The following is a 12,883-nucleotide window of genomic DNA, read 5'->3' as shown; positions in this document are numbered from 1 at the left end:
CTAGTTGGTGTTTCTGTGTGGAGTTTGCATGTTCTCCCTGCCTTCGTGTGGGTTTCCTCCGGGTGCTCCGGTTTCCCCCACAGTACCCAGAATTGGGTAGGCTAAATTGTCCATAGTGTATGAGTGTGTGTGTGTGAATATGTGTGTGGATGTTTTCCAGAGATGGGCATCTGCTGCGTAAAAACTTGCTGGATGGGTTGGCGGTTCATTCTGTTGTGGCGTCCCCGGATTAATAAAGGGACTAAGCTGACAAGAGAATGAATGAATGAATGAAACATTGTTCCAGCTCTTTTGCCACTTTGCTCTCTCCTGCTCTGTTATTTTTTGGCCTTGAGCCTTTCTTCTCTGGCTCTCTCTTTGGACCTTATTCTCTGCTCCCCCTCTTTCTCCCTCTCTATCAGGTAACTTTATTTTACATTTAAGCTGGGTACATTTAATATTGTATGTTTTTTATCATTTTATACAGTTTATTTGTAACTAATTCAGTTTAAACCATAATTAATTGTCATTAAATAATTTCATTTTCAAGTACTTTGCAAATTACTTTTGATTTAACTTAATACCTTAATTGCTCCATATTGCAGTACAACACAATCACATAATAGCAACACTCTCCCATATTTTAACTATTAAAACTGTCCTTATTTCATTTTTTGGGTCTGAGAGTGCAGAGGAATGGTTTGACTAGAAATGTACAGCTTTTCACCATCACACTGATCCTGTTTTTTAGTCATTCGGCAGAACTACAGTATGAACCGCTGAAGTTAAATCACATTCCTACACTACTGAAATCATTCTTCAAAATAGAAACTCATACGGTTTAAAACCACATAAGGGAGAGTAAATGTTGAGGTCATTTTTATATTTGGGTAAACTCAAATCACAGGAATAGTGTTTCATGTGGGTTATGATTATGATCTTATTTGATATGGTGATCTTAAAAAAAGAAAGAATTGAACAAGCTACATTCAGTTTTTTATATACGCATGTACATGATGTCAAACCAGCATAACCTTTTTTGGAGGAACACAACACAACAGAGAAAAATGTTTTGGCCACAAGAAGGCAGTTGATAAGTACCAAACAAATTTTGGATAGCACTGATTTGTATTGTATGGTCAAAGAAAATAAAAGATTATTTGATATTCTGAGTCTGAAAGCTAGAACAGATCACAGCTTGCACCTTTGTCCTTTACTCACTGAAACTCCTCAAGATTCCTTGAATCTTTTAATGATGTTATGCACTGTTGAAGGTGAAATATCCAAATAAATTCCTTGCTTTCTTCAAGGAACATTGTTTTTAAACATTTCACTAATTTTCTCACATATTTGTTGGGAAACTGGGGATCTTCTGCCCTTCTTTGCTCCTAAAGGACTAGAACTTTTTTAGATTCTGCTTTTGTAAAACATAATTACAATCACCTGTTGACATGAAAAATGTTTTGGCAATAAGAAAACAGTTGATAAGAACCAAAACAATTTTGGACACCACTGATTTGTATTGTATGGTCAAAGAAAATAAAAGATTTTTTGATATTCTGAGTCTTAAAGTGGGCTGCACATTGGCGCAGTGGGTAGCACAATCACCTCATCGCAAGAAGGTCGCTGGTTTGAGCCTCAGCTTGGTCAGTTGGCATTTCTGTGTGGAGTTTGCATGTTCTTCCTGTGTTCACGTGGGTTTCGTCCGGGTGCTCCGGTTTCCCCCACAAGTCCAAATGCGCTATAGGTAAATTGGGTAAGCTAAATTGTTTGCAATGTATGTATGTGAATGAGTGTGTATGGATGATTCCTAGTGATGGATTGCAGCTGGAAGGGCACCTGCTGTGTTAAACATATGCTGAATAAGTTATTGGTTCATTCCACTGTGGCGACCCCAGATTAATTAAGGGATTAAGCCGAAAAGAGAATGAATGAATGAGTCTTAAAGCTAATTTTCTAGCTAAGGAATATTCTGTCATGATTTACAGATCTGCAGGTCAAACCTGCATAGCTTTTTTTTTTTTTGAAAGAACACAAGAACATCATGGCATTGTATTGAAAAGCAAATATTTGAAAGACAAAATACAAGTAAATAACCATATTATCATTAAAGAAAAATCAGCTTTCTCCTTTGCAATGCAATGCCACAAGTCCTATTTTAATGGACCCATTTCACAAGACTGTTATGACGCGTTTAACGCATCATCATAATCTTGTATCCTTGAAAGTTTTTAATATTTTGACTTTTTTTAAAAATGTGTGAACATTTATATGCATTTTTGCATGTATTATATCATCTTTGCGTTAAATTACGAAAAAAAAAAAAAAAACAATTCCCGCTTATGCGAGGTGTTTTTAATGAAGCGTCTATGGGGCTGAGAGTAAATTAGACGTTTTCTCCCCTTCTCTAGCTGCCATTATCAGTCTCTTACACAATTTTTTTCCCGAAATCCTAATAACACCATAGAGGAATTTTTTTTTTTTTTACAGCAAATATGATTGTAAAAATAATATTTGTTGTAGTCAGTTATAAGTTTACCCAACTATTACACCTTCTGCTACTGAGAAACCCAGAAATGTGAAAAGGATCTAAAATATTTTAGCAATAATAATGGCAAGAGATTGGACTTTCATAGAATGGGCTTTATTTGATTTTTACATACTAACATCAACACAAGAGCTGCCAGAATGATGCACAATACTGACAGAATAATGACCACAGTGCTTCCATCTCTATCCCCATCTAAAACTGAAAAAGACACATTGCATTAAAACTTGAATCAATCCCCTAAACCATAATATTTATTAATAAATATGAAAAAAGTATTTTATATTGCTTTAACCCTTTACTGTTACTATCTCGTATTCAGCATGTTTTTTTCTCCTTAACATGAACTTATACTATATATAATATGCATATATACTGGTGAAGTCACAAATAATACCCTAAAATTTTTTTGTTTTTGTTTAAATACTTCCCAAATGATGTTTAACAGATTTAGAAAATTTTCACAGTATTTCTAATAATATTTTTTTCTTTTAGAGAAAGTCTTATTTGTTTCATTTCAGTAAGAATAACAGCAGTTTTTATTTTTTTTAAAACATTTTAAGTCTCAAAATTATTAGTCCCCTTAAGCAAATTTTTTTTCAATTGTCTACAGAACAAACCAGTTACACAATGACTTGCCTAATCACCCTAACTTGCCTAATGAACCTAGTTAAGCCTTTAAATGTGACTTTAAGCTGAACACTGCCTTAAAAATTATCAAGTAAAATATTATGTGCTGTCATCATGCCAAAGATAAAAGAAATCAGTTATTAGAAATAAGTTATTAAACCTATGACATTTAGAAATGTGTTGAAAGTGAAAAGTGTTGAATGTGAGGAAAAATATACAGGAGGGCTAATAATTCAGGAGGGCTAATAATTCTTACTTTATCTATTTTCAAGTGTAATTCCAAACATGGGTGACAGTTAAACTAATTATATGTTAAAATAATTGATTGGAGTAAAACTGATTTAAAGTTCCCAGAGAAGAGGATCCTATTAAACTAAAGAAAATAAAAATCAGGCCAAGAAAAAAGCCACAGGCATCTCGTGTTTTGAATTGCTGAGTTGGTTTTTTTGAATATCCAGTAGTGAAAATTCAATACTCACATGGCAGCAAAACACACTTCATAATTGATATGTTTGGGTGTTTTTCAATCCAAAAAGAATGAGCTCAGTGAATGCTCTTTAATTGGTTTGTTTGGTTTTGATGATTTGTTAGATTCAGTGAAGCTCATTGTAACATGAACGACGGTTACTGCACAAACTAGTTGTATGTGTTCTGTGACTTTCAATGACCTATGTGCAAAACAATCATGCACAGTAACACGATGCCTCTTTTCCCACACACACATGTAACAAATCACAGGTTTCTTCCTCATTCTTGCTTTTCTAAATTTATCTAATCATTATAACTTTGTATTTATAAAACCTTGGTGTGTCAAGTATAAAAGAGTACACCCTCACAGATCTCTTTTGTTTTACAATATGGTATTTATGTATATACATTAGAGCAGGGTTTATTAACCACAACCCTGGGGGACCACCAACACTGCATGTTTTGGATCTCTCTTTTGTCTGTTACACCCAATACACATCTTTCAGTATCCGCTAATGAGCTGATGATCTGAATGAAAGGTGTTTGGTATAGGAAACATGGAAATGTGCAGAGCTGGTGGTCCTCCAGAAATGTGGTCGAGAAACAATGAGATTAGTCAGTCCCAAAGTCAAAACTGGAACTATTCTAGTAAAACAGCTTAAGATAGTTGTGTAAAAATTATCCCATCCAAATTAATGTTAGAGAAAAAAATATTAAATACAATTTTAATAAAGAGGAAATATCAAGAGTGCCATTAAAAATGTTAAATTCAGTTGAAATGTTGCACCTTGCATTTATGTTATTTAGTTTTTGCAACGTCTCATTCGAATTTTAGTGTTTTATCTTTCTATTCCAAAAGACATTTGGTGACCACACTATTATTTCAATAAATATAACGGTTTAATGAAACTGTTTTGTTTAATGCACTGAAATATGTACACTACCTGACAAAAATATTGTCGTTGATCCCAGTTGAAAGATCAACAAATAACAACTTGACTTCTAGTTAATCATTTGGAAAAGTGGCAGAAGGTCGATTTTTCTGATGAATCATCTGCTGAGCTGCATCCCAATCATCACAAATACTGAAAAAGACCTACTGCAGAACCAGCATGGACCCAAGATTCTCATAGAAACCACCATGCTGCCTACACTGGAGAGTATCAGCAAGTTTTTGTTGTTTTAAGGGGATGATTGACTAGCCAATTTGCCTGACATGACCGCGACTTTTATAAGCTTTTCTAATACAGGGATTTTTTTAATGATGCAAACTGGATCAAACTGAATCTAGTTGTAAATAATTAACAGGACTGTTTTAGGATGGATTTGCGTATCATGGGTTGGAGAGTCATGGAGATGATATTTGTTATTTCTTAGAAGGGGCCGTAGATCCATCGTCACTTCTTATTTAACCAGGAAATAAAAACTCATTGAGATTGAAGTATTTTCTGTGTAAGTGGTAGCCAAAACAAGCAGCCAAAACTACCCACATTCATATACAGCATAATTCATTTATAATAAAAAACACAATCACACTAAAAACATCTGGGAAACATCCACACACACACTCATACACTACAGGCAATTTAGCCTACCCAATCCACCTGTACTGTAATGCATTCTTCTATGAATACTTAAAGAAGACAATGCAACTCTTTTGTTTAATTTACAATGGAGAGTTGTCAGTTATTAGTCGCAGAGCATCATGATAGAACTAGAAGATAGGAATGGAAACGTTGAACATCTCCATAATCAAGTACTTATAAAAAAAATGGTAAACACTAATGCCTCACCTTAAATGTAATACGACTTATTGAAGATCTGTCTCATGACCACATTTGCTTAATTTAATGAGTCGATGAACAGATTCAAAATGACATAATCTAAATTATTTTGTTATTTTTAATTAAGTAATTTCCCTAAAACATATTTTACACCAACCAAAGAAAACTAATTGAAGACATGTTTTCACTTTCAGATTCTCAGAAGCGCATTGCACCCATCTATGACCTGCTTGGTTCATATGTGCCTCCTCTCTCTGTACTAGGATTACTTGGCAGGGAGAGCTAGGTTTTGAACTTGATAAGAAGCTGTGGAATAATATCCTAGCTAAAACCAGCTCTACCTGTATTTATGACCTTTTGAGCTTTGTTGAGTTCAAAGATGTTCAGAGAATCCATCTATTCATTCATTTTCTTTTCAGCTTAGTCCCTTTATTAATCTGGGGTCACCACAGTGGAATGAACTCCCAACTTACCCAGCATATGCAGCGGATGCTCTTACAGCTTCAACCCAACACTGAGAAACACCAATACACTCTTGCATTTACACACATACACTACGGCCAATTTAGCTTACCCAATTCACCTATAGCACATGACTTTGGACTGGGGTAAATCAGAGCACCTGGAGGAAACCCCCGCGAACATGGTGAGAACATGCAAACTCCACACAGAAATGTCAACTGACTCAGTTTGGGGCTCGAAATAGCGACCTTTTTGCTGTGAGCAATTGTGCTGCCCATTGTGCCACCATGCTGCCTAGCAGGGCCGGAGTGGGACACCTTTTCAGCCCTGGAGTTTCAAGCCTCAGACCGGCCCATCTCAGTTCACGACTGACTATATTAAAATAAGGTCATTTCCAAATCAGTTTCTAATGACACTATCACGTCTTTTTTTGAGAAAACAGCTGCTTTAGAACTTCAAATGTTCAACAACCCTAACAGTATTATATGTCTTAACAATAAAAATGAAAACAATAAGTTACTCTAACGAGAATCGAACCCGGGTCCGTGGCGTCTTAACCTAACATGCTAACCGCTGGACCACAATAGCTGTGTTCAGAAAGGAGACACAACTGAGTTTTATAATCATTAAAATAGATGAAAAGAGAAGAGTTGCGGTAAAATAATGAATAAAAAGGCTGTGGTCAAGTAAATAAATAAATTTAAAAAGTGTGACTGCTGAGAGCAAAAGATTCTGGAGCTACGGACACCGGCCCTCGCGGCCAAAAAACAGACTGGCCCACCGGAAATTCTCCCGGTCCTCCCGGTTAGCCAATCCGGGCCTGCTGCCTAGTATTCATTACACCAAAGCAAAATGTTAAAAAAAAAAAAAAATTTCGTTAAAAGCAGATAACAGTTGTAGCAGATAACAGTTGTATGTCCCCAACAGACCATACACACACATTTTACATCTGCCCTAAATTGAATTCCTTCTGCTCTTCTTTTTTTTGACACTCTGTCAAACATTCTTAAAATTTCTGTGAAACCCTGCCCAATCATTGTGGTTTATATAATAAGCCTCATATCATTAGACACTATTAGACACTATTAAGCATTTGCCTCATCATTGTTAGCCAGAAGGCAAATGTTGTTAAATTGGACATCTTAACGGGCTACTGCAAATCTGTCCTGGTTGACAGACCTAATGTCTATTTTTGTGTTTGGAAAAAATTAAATACTCCATTAGGGACTCTGCAGGCTTATTTTATAAAATATGGAACCCTGTGATTTATTTTGTCGAGACCTTACTTTCTTTGTAGAGGTGAGACTGCAGCTCTGAGATTGCAACTCTGCACAAGACGTTTGGCCAGCGGAGAAATTAAAATGGTCATGCCCAACTGAGTCTGGTTTCTCTCAAGGTTTTTTTTTTTCGCTTTCGCCAATTGGTGAAGTTTTTTTTCTCTCTCCACTGTCGCCACTAGCTTGAATGGTTTGGGATCGGTAGAGCTACGCATTGATGGATTTGCTCTCCAGTGTTTAGGCCCACAGTAGTGATTATTAAACCACAGTGAACTGAGCTGAACTGAACTTAAACACTAAATACTGAACTACACTGTTCCAATTTACTATGATCTTTTATGTGAAGCTGCTTTGACACAATCTACATTGTAAAAGCGCTATACAAATAAAAGTGAATTGAATTGAATAGGTCTCAAACTCAACTCCTGGAGGGCCACAGCTCAGCACAGTTTTGCTCCAACCCTAATCAAACCCAGCTGATCCAAATAATCAAGACTAGATGCAAGACTACTAGACACTATTAAGGAGGTGTGAGTTGGAGCTAAACTGAGCTGCGGCCCTTCAGGAATTGAGTTTGAGACCACAGTTGTAAATTCAGAATATCACAAATTAAAAAAAGAATAATTTTAAAACTCTAAACTCTACACTAAACTTATATCATTGTCAAAATAAAGAAAGGATTTAGCCTCCTTCTCCAGCCCTGACCAATGGATAGAAATATGAAACAACACATATTCTATCACGAATAATGCAAACCTTCAACTCATTCACACTGTGAAAAATAAATGGTGCCACTTGATGGGATTTTGAGATTTGATGTCATTTACGGTTAAAGTCAGAATTATTTGCTCCCCTTTGAGTTTTCTTTTGCCAAATAATGTTTAACAGAGCAAGGAATTTTTCACATTATGTCTGATAATATTTTTTCTTCTGGAGAAAGTCTTATTTGTTTTGTTTCGGCTAGAATAAAAGCAGTTTTTGATTTTTTAAACACCATTTTAAGGTAAATATTATTAGCCCCTTTAAGCAATTTTTTTTCGATAGTCTACAGATCAAACCATCGTTATACCTTTATAATGTAAAATACCTTTATACATTATACAAGTTGCCTAATTAACCTAATGAACCTAGTTAAGCCTTTAAATGTTACTTTAAGCTGTGTAGAAGTGTTTTGAAAAATCTAGTAAAATATTATTTACTGTCATCGTGGCAAAGATTAAATAAATCAGTTCTTAGAAATGAGTTATTAAAACTATTATGTTTAGAAATGTGTTGAAAAAAAATCTGCCCTCCTTTAAATAGAAATGGGGGGGGGGACAGGGGGCTAATAATGCAGGGGGGCTAATAATTCTGACTTCAACTGTATATAAGAATGAAGCTGAACATCTCAAACAGCAAACCAGCAGAAATGTTCATATTTAATCAATAATCTGCATAAAGCTGTAAAATCCAGCAAATGATTCATTCCTTTTATAGGAGGGACAACTTCACAGGGAGTCGATTTCCAACTGCTGCTGTTGTTTTAATAAGACAGTGATTGAAATCTGTGTTTGATTTTATAAATGTCACACGTTTCTACACAATAAGCCATTGTTAGACTGAATAAGATTTTCCATCTGAGATGCAGCTGTGGTATGACCCTGAAGTAACCTGAAGAACAGGTTAAAACAGTACATCTTTATTCTCTTCTGAAGTGATGTAACACCTTTTTATTTAGACAACGATCAGTTATACTCATAACTAAATACACACATTCCAATAATCCGTGCCTGAAGCTAATTCTACAGTACAGAAAAGCCCTTGTGTGTTTGGATAATTTAGCAATCCTCCACCAGTTTTAGCTCTTTTAAAAAGCATGTTTTTAATGCATGTTTAAACCCATTCATTCATATCACACATATTCACTGTCACTGGGCATATTGCAAACATGCGGTACTGACAACAAGTATTATCATGGCTGCTGTGGTTTTCATTCTTCTATTTTCACTGGGAAAAGTTTCAATTGAACAGGTTTGAAATAGGAGTTTGCATGTTCTCCTTGTGTTCCTGTAGGTTTCCTCCGGGTACTTCGGTATAGATGCACTATAATTGAATTGGGTAAACAAGATTGGTGTATGAGAGCGTGTGTGAATGTATGAGTGTTAGGGTGTTTTCCAGTTTTGGGTTGCACCTGGAACAACATTTACTGCTTAAAAAATATATAACGGAATAGTTAGTGGTTCATTCCACTGTGGAAACCTCTGATAAATAAGGGACTAAGCCGAAGGAAAATGAATGATGAATGATGTTTAATACCTTCTGACTTGCACTTAGTTTATTGTACTGTTTCTCAACCACATTTCTAGAGCACCATCAACACTGCATGTTTTGGGTTTCTCCTTTGTCTGTCACACCCATTACACACCTTCAGTCTCTGCTAATGAGCTGATGATCTAAATCAGGTGTGTTTGCTTAAGATGATTGCTGCATCGCATACTTATATTACGCCCTAAAAGTATGTACTTTTTGAGTGTGTAACAGAAGAGTATGCAATATTTGGGACACACTGCTTCCTCGTTAACAGATTGTTATGTAGCTTAGTTACGAGCTTTGTCAGTCATCCAAGTGTAACCCCGCCGGTCCTACGCCACCCAACCCGCTTCGAGCTGGTTTCGAACCGGCGACCAACTGCATGGGAGTCGGTTGCTCTAACAAGGAGGCTAAAGACCATGGCCTCTAGCGTCTGTTACTAGAGCACCTTTAGAGGTTTACCTGCACAGCACACATTAGCTGGCCTCCGTTACACTCACCACCCAAAACCTCACTCCCATCCGGGTCACGGCACCAATGTAACCCCGCCGGTCCTACGCCACCCAACCCGATTCGAGCTGGTATCGAACCGGCGACCTTCCGCATGGAAGTTGGGTGCTCTACCAAGGAGGCTAAAGACCATGGCCTCTAGCATCTGTTGCTAGAGCACCTTTAGAGGTCAGAGGAGTGAGGTTTACCTGCACAGCACACATTAGCTGGCCTCCGTTACACAAGCATCATCCACATGTCTTTCATATTTAATTACCTTATTTAAAAAGCAGCGGCAAAAATTTTCTGTCATTCACAAGTCTTTCATGCAAAAAAGTCTCCTAAGGTCTTTGGGTAATGCATTCAAAAGGTATGTTAAAACACACACATTGTTGTTGCAGATGAAACACAACATGGAAAATGCGGTTAAAAGTGTTCCAGTTGGCTAGATATTGATTAACAGTCATTCAAACAGCTTTACTGAATCCTCTCTACTTGACAGTTTGTCTCGCGTGTCCGCCATGTTTGTAGGTTATTTACACTTTTTACCCGCATTTGTAGTTCTAATCAATTTCACATCCAACGTGCAATGTATTGTGGACAATATCAGCGGTTATGGGCGCTTCTACGTATTTTACCAGATATAGTAAACCATCTGGGAACCTTTAGCATACTATTTTCAACATACTTTGGTTTGGCTCATACTAATTTTAATTTTGAATATTTTTTAGGATGGATGGTATGCGAACTGGGACGCAGAAATGTGCAGAGCTGGTGGTCTTCCATAAATGTGGTTGAATAACACTGGTTTAGAGTAAAATAAAGTAATTACCATAGCTGAAGATCATCAGCCTCTGGAGGTTCTGGTTCAGAAGGTGGTTCTTTAGTGTAAATGTCACATTAACCGCTTGCTTGAACTTCATAGATGCTCCTTACCAAGTAAAGCCCTTCTGTCTGGTTTTGTACTTAGTCAACAGGCTGTCTGTGTCGGATACTTTATCAATGAGCTATCCACAGATATTCAAATGACAGACATTTGTATAAATAGGCCTACAGTTGAAAGTCACCATCTTGATTTTTTTTTTGTTTGTTTTACTTTGCATGCTGTAATAATAATAAAAAACTTTACAGTTTTTAAGCATATAGCATAACCCCATAGTTAAGCTCTAGGAAGTCTCTTTCTGTCCATTTAGCATTGCTTACATGGCACAGGTAGCGGCCTTTATCTTTCAGTCCAACTGGGTTTATTTTAAGGGCAGCATTTCCTTTAAAAAGTTTTGAGATATACAATGAAGTCTGATTGTGGTATTCTGTACTCTGTCAGTCCAACTGGTCTTGTTGGTAGTAGAAACTGTGGATAACTCGTGAGTCATCGTCTCTCTGCCAAGTAACCACAAGGCTGGACAGGTCAGAATCGGGTGTAAACACACAGGCCAGTACTGCCGGACAACCTCAGATTGCCATCAGACACCGTTCTGGAACATTCACCCTAAAAGAAGCTAAAATAATGTGGTTAGGCGTAGATTAATGAAATTCATTAATGTGTTCATTAATAGTGTTTACATTTCTTACACATTTACATGGCAATAATACTTTAAACTAGAAACCTTTCATGTGTTTTGGCCATTGATTTACATGACACAGAAGAGAGTCCTTGAAATGCACATTTGACAAAACAAAACACAATGGTGTTATAGCATGCGTCTAAACAAAGAAAACTCAATTTTGCGATAATGGTAATGCATATTGGATGCTTAGTTTCTGTATCTAAAATTTCAACCAAAATAATAAAGCAAATACAGGACCATAGACAGCCCGTCATGGCACCAGAATGAAGACCCAAATGCAGAATGAAGTTAAAGAGGTTTTCAAGAGTTCACACTTAGCTGATGATTGATTATAAAGCTTGTTTGGCATGCTGCCCTGGGAGAGAGCCCTGAGTTCATAAGATCCTCGAGCCCGGGGCTCCCTCCCGTGGCAAGGCGGGAGGGGAGTTTGAGCTCAGGTAGATCTCGAAAACTCCCCTGCTGTAATAACCAATGAACAGTAAGTGATTGCTCTTTAGAGATAACTACATACTAGAAGCATTTCTATATTGCTGATTTGGATTTGTCAATTAACTTAAGTGGCATGTTTTTGGACGGTGGGAGGAAACCGGGGAACCCCATGTGAGCATGGGGAGAAAGTGCAAACTCCACACAGAAACTCCTGCTGGTTTGGCAAAGCCTGGAACTAGAGACGTTCTTGCCGTGAGGCAACAGTGCTACGCACTGGGCCACCGTGTCACCCATCTAGGGAGTAGGGGGAGTAGGGGCGGAAAGGGGGACTCTTCAAAACGAAGATAGCAGTGGAATGTAACCCAGGGTATTTACAGTAGTTTAGGGGTCGTCTGATTGGAGCATTGTGAATTTGATAATGCAGATCAGGCCGCTAGCAATCATAAGCACGTGATCCTCTTGATGACGAAACAGCTACTCCAGCCATCCAAGAAAGTTTTGTCAAAGCTTTTGCACAGTTCAGCTTTGAAGTTAGGTAAAAAAAAATAATCACCAACAAGTTTCCAACATAATATTAATTTAGTGATTATGGACCCACATTATAGCTGCAGCCAGGAGATCTTGAAGTGGACTGCTTAGCTGCGACTACTGAAATGCGCAAATAATAATAATAATAATAATATGTAAGCTTTTTGATGCTGTACCGCAATTATTGTTTTTTATTATCCTACTGTAAGGGGTAATGTTAGGGTTGGATAGTTGTAATGAAACAAAGTATGTTGTTTTTTATTGTCATGTAGGCTACAATATATTAAATAAATAAATGAAGAGCGGCAGGAGGTTTGTACAACCCACTTGGAGCTCAAGTCACAGTCCCACCCATTGGAAACCTGTTCAATTTGCTTGCAGCTGACCTCCGTTTATAGGATACCTACATTATTTGTGCCTTTAACTTCCCTT

The 12,883-nt window shown here is 37.1% G+C and overlaps 1 pseudogene; it reads right to left on the bottom strand.

Annotated features, from left to right (window-relative positions):
* Positions 1-10,677: 10,677 nt before the first annotated feature.
* On the bottom strand, positions 10,678-11,450 carry LOC147834242 (uncharacterized; annotated as a pseudogene).
* Between the last annotated feature and the right edge of the window lie 1,433 nt (positions 11,451-12,883).

Source organism: Danio rerio, chromosome 13, assembly GCF_052040795.2.
Source record: "Danio rerio strain M-AB ecotype USA chromosome 13, GRCz13ab, whole genome shotgun sequence".
In the NCBI taxonomy this organism is placed as follows: domain Eukaryota; kingdom Metazoa; phylum Chordata; class Actinopteri; order Cypriniformes; family Danionidae; genus Danio; species Danio rerio.
Note: the sequence above shows the minus strand (reverse complement) of the source record. Positions and strands in the feature narration are given on the sequence as shown.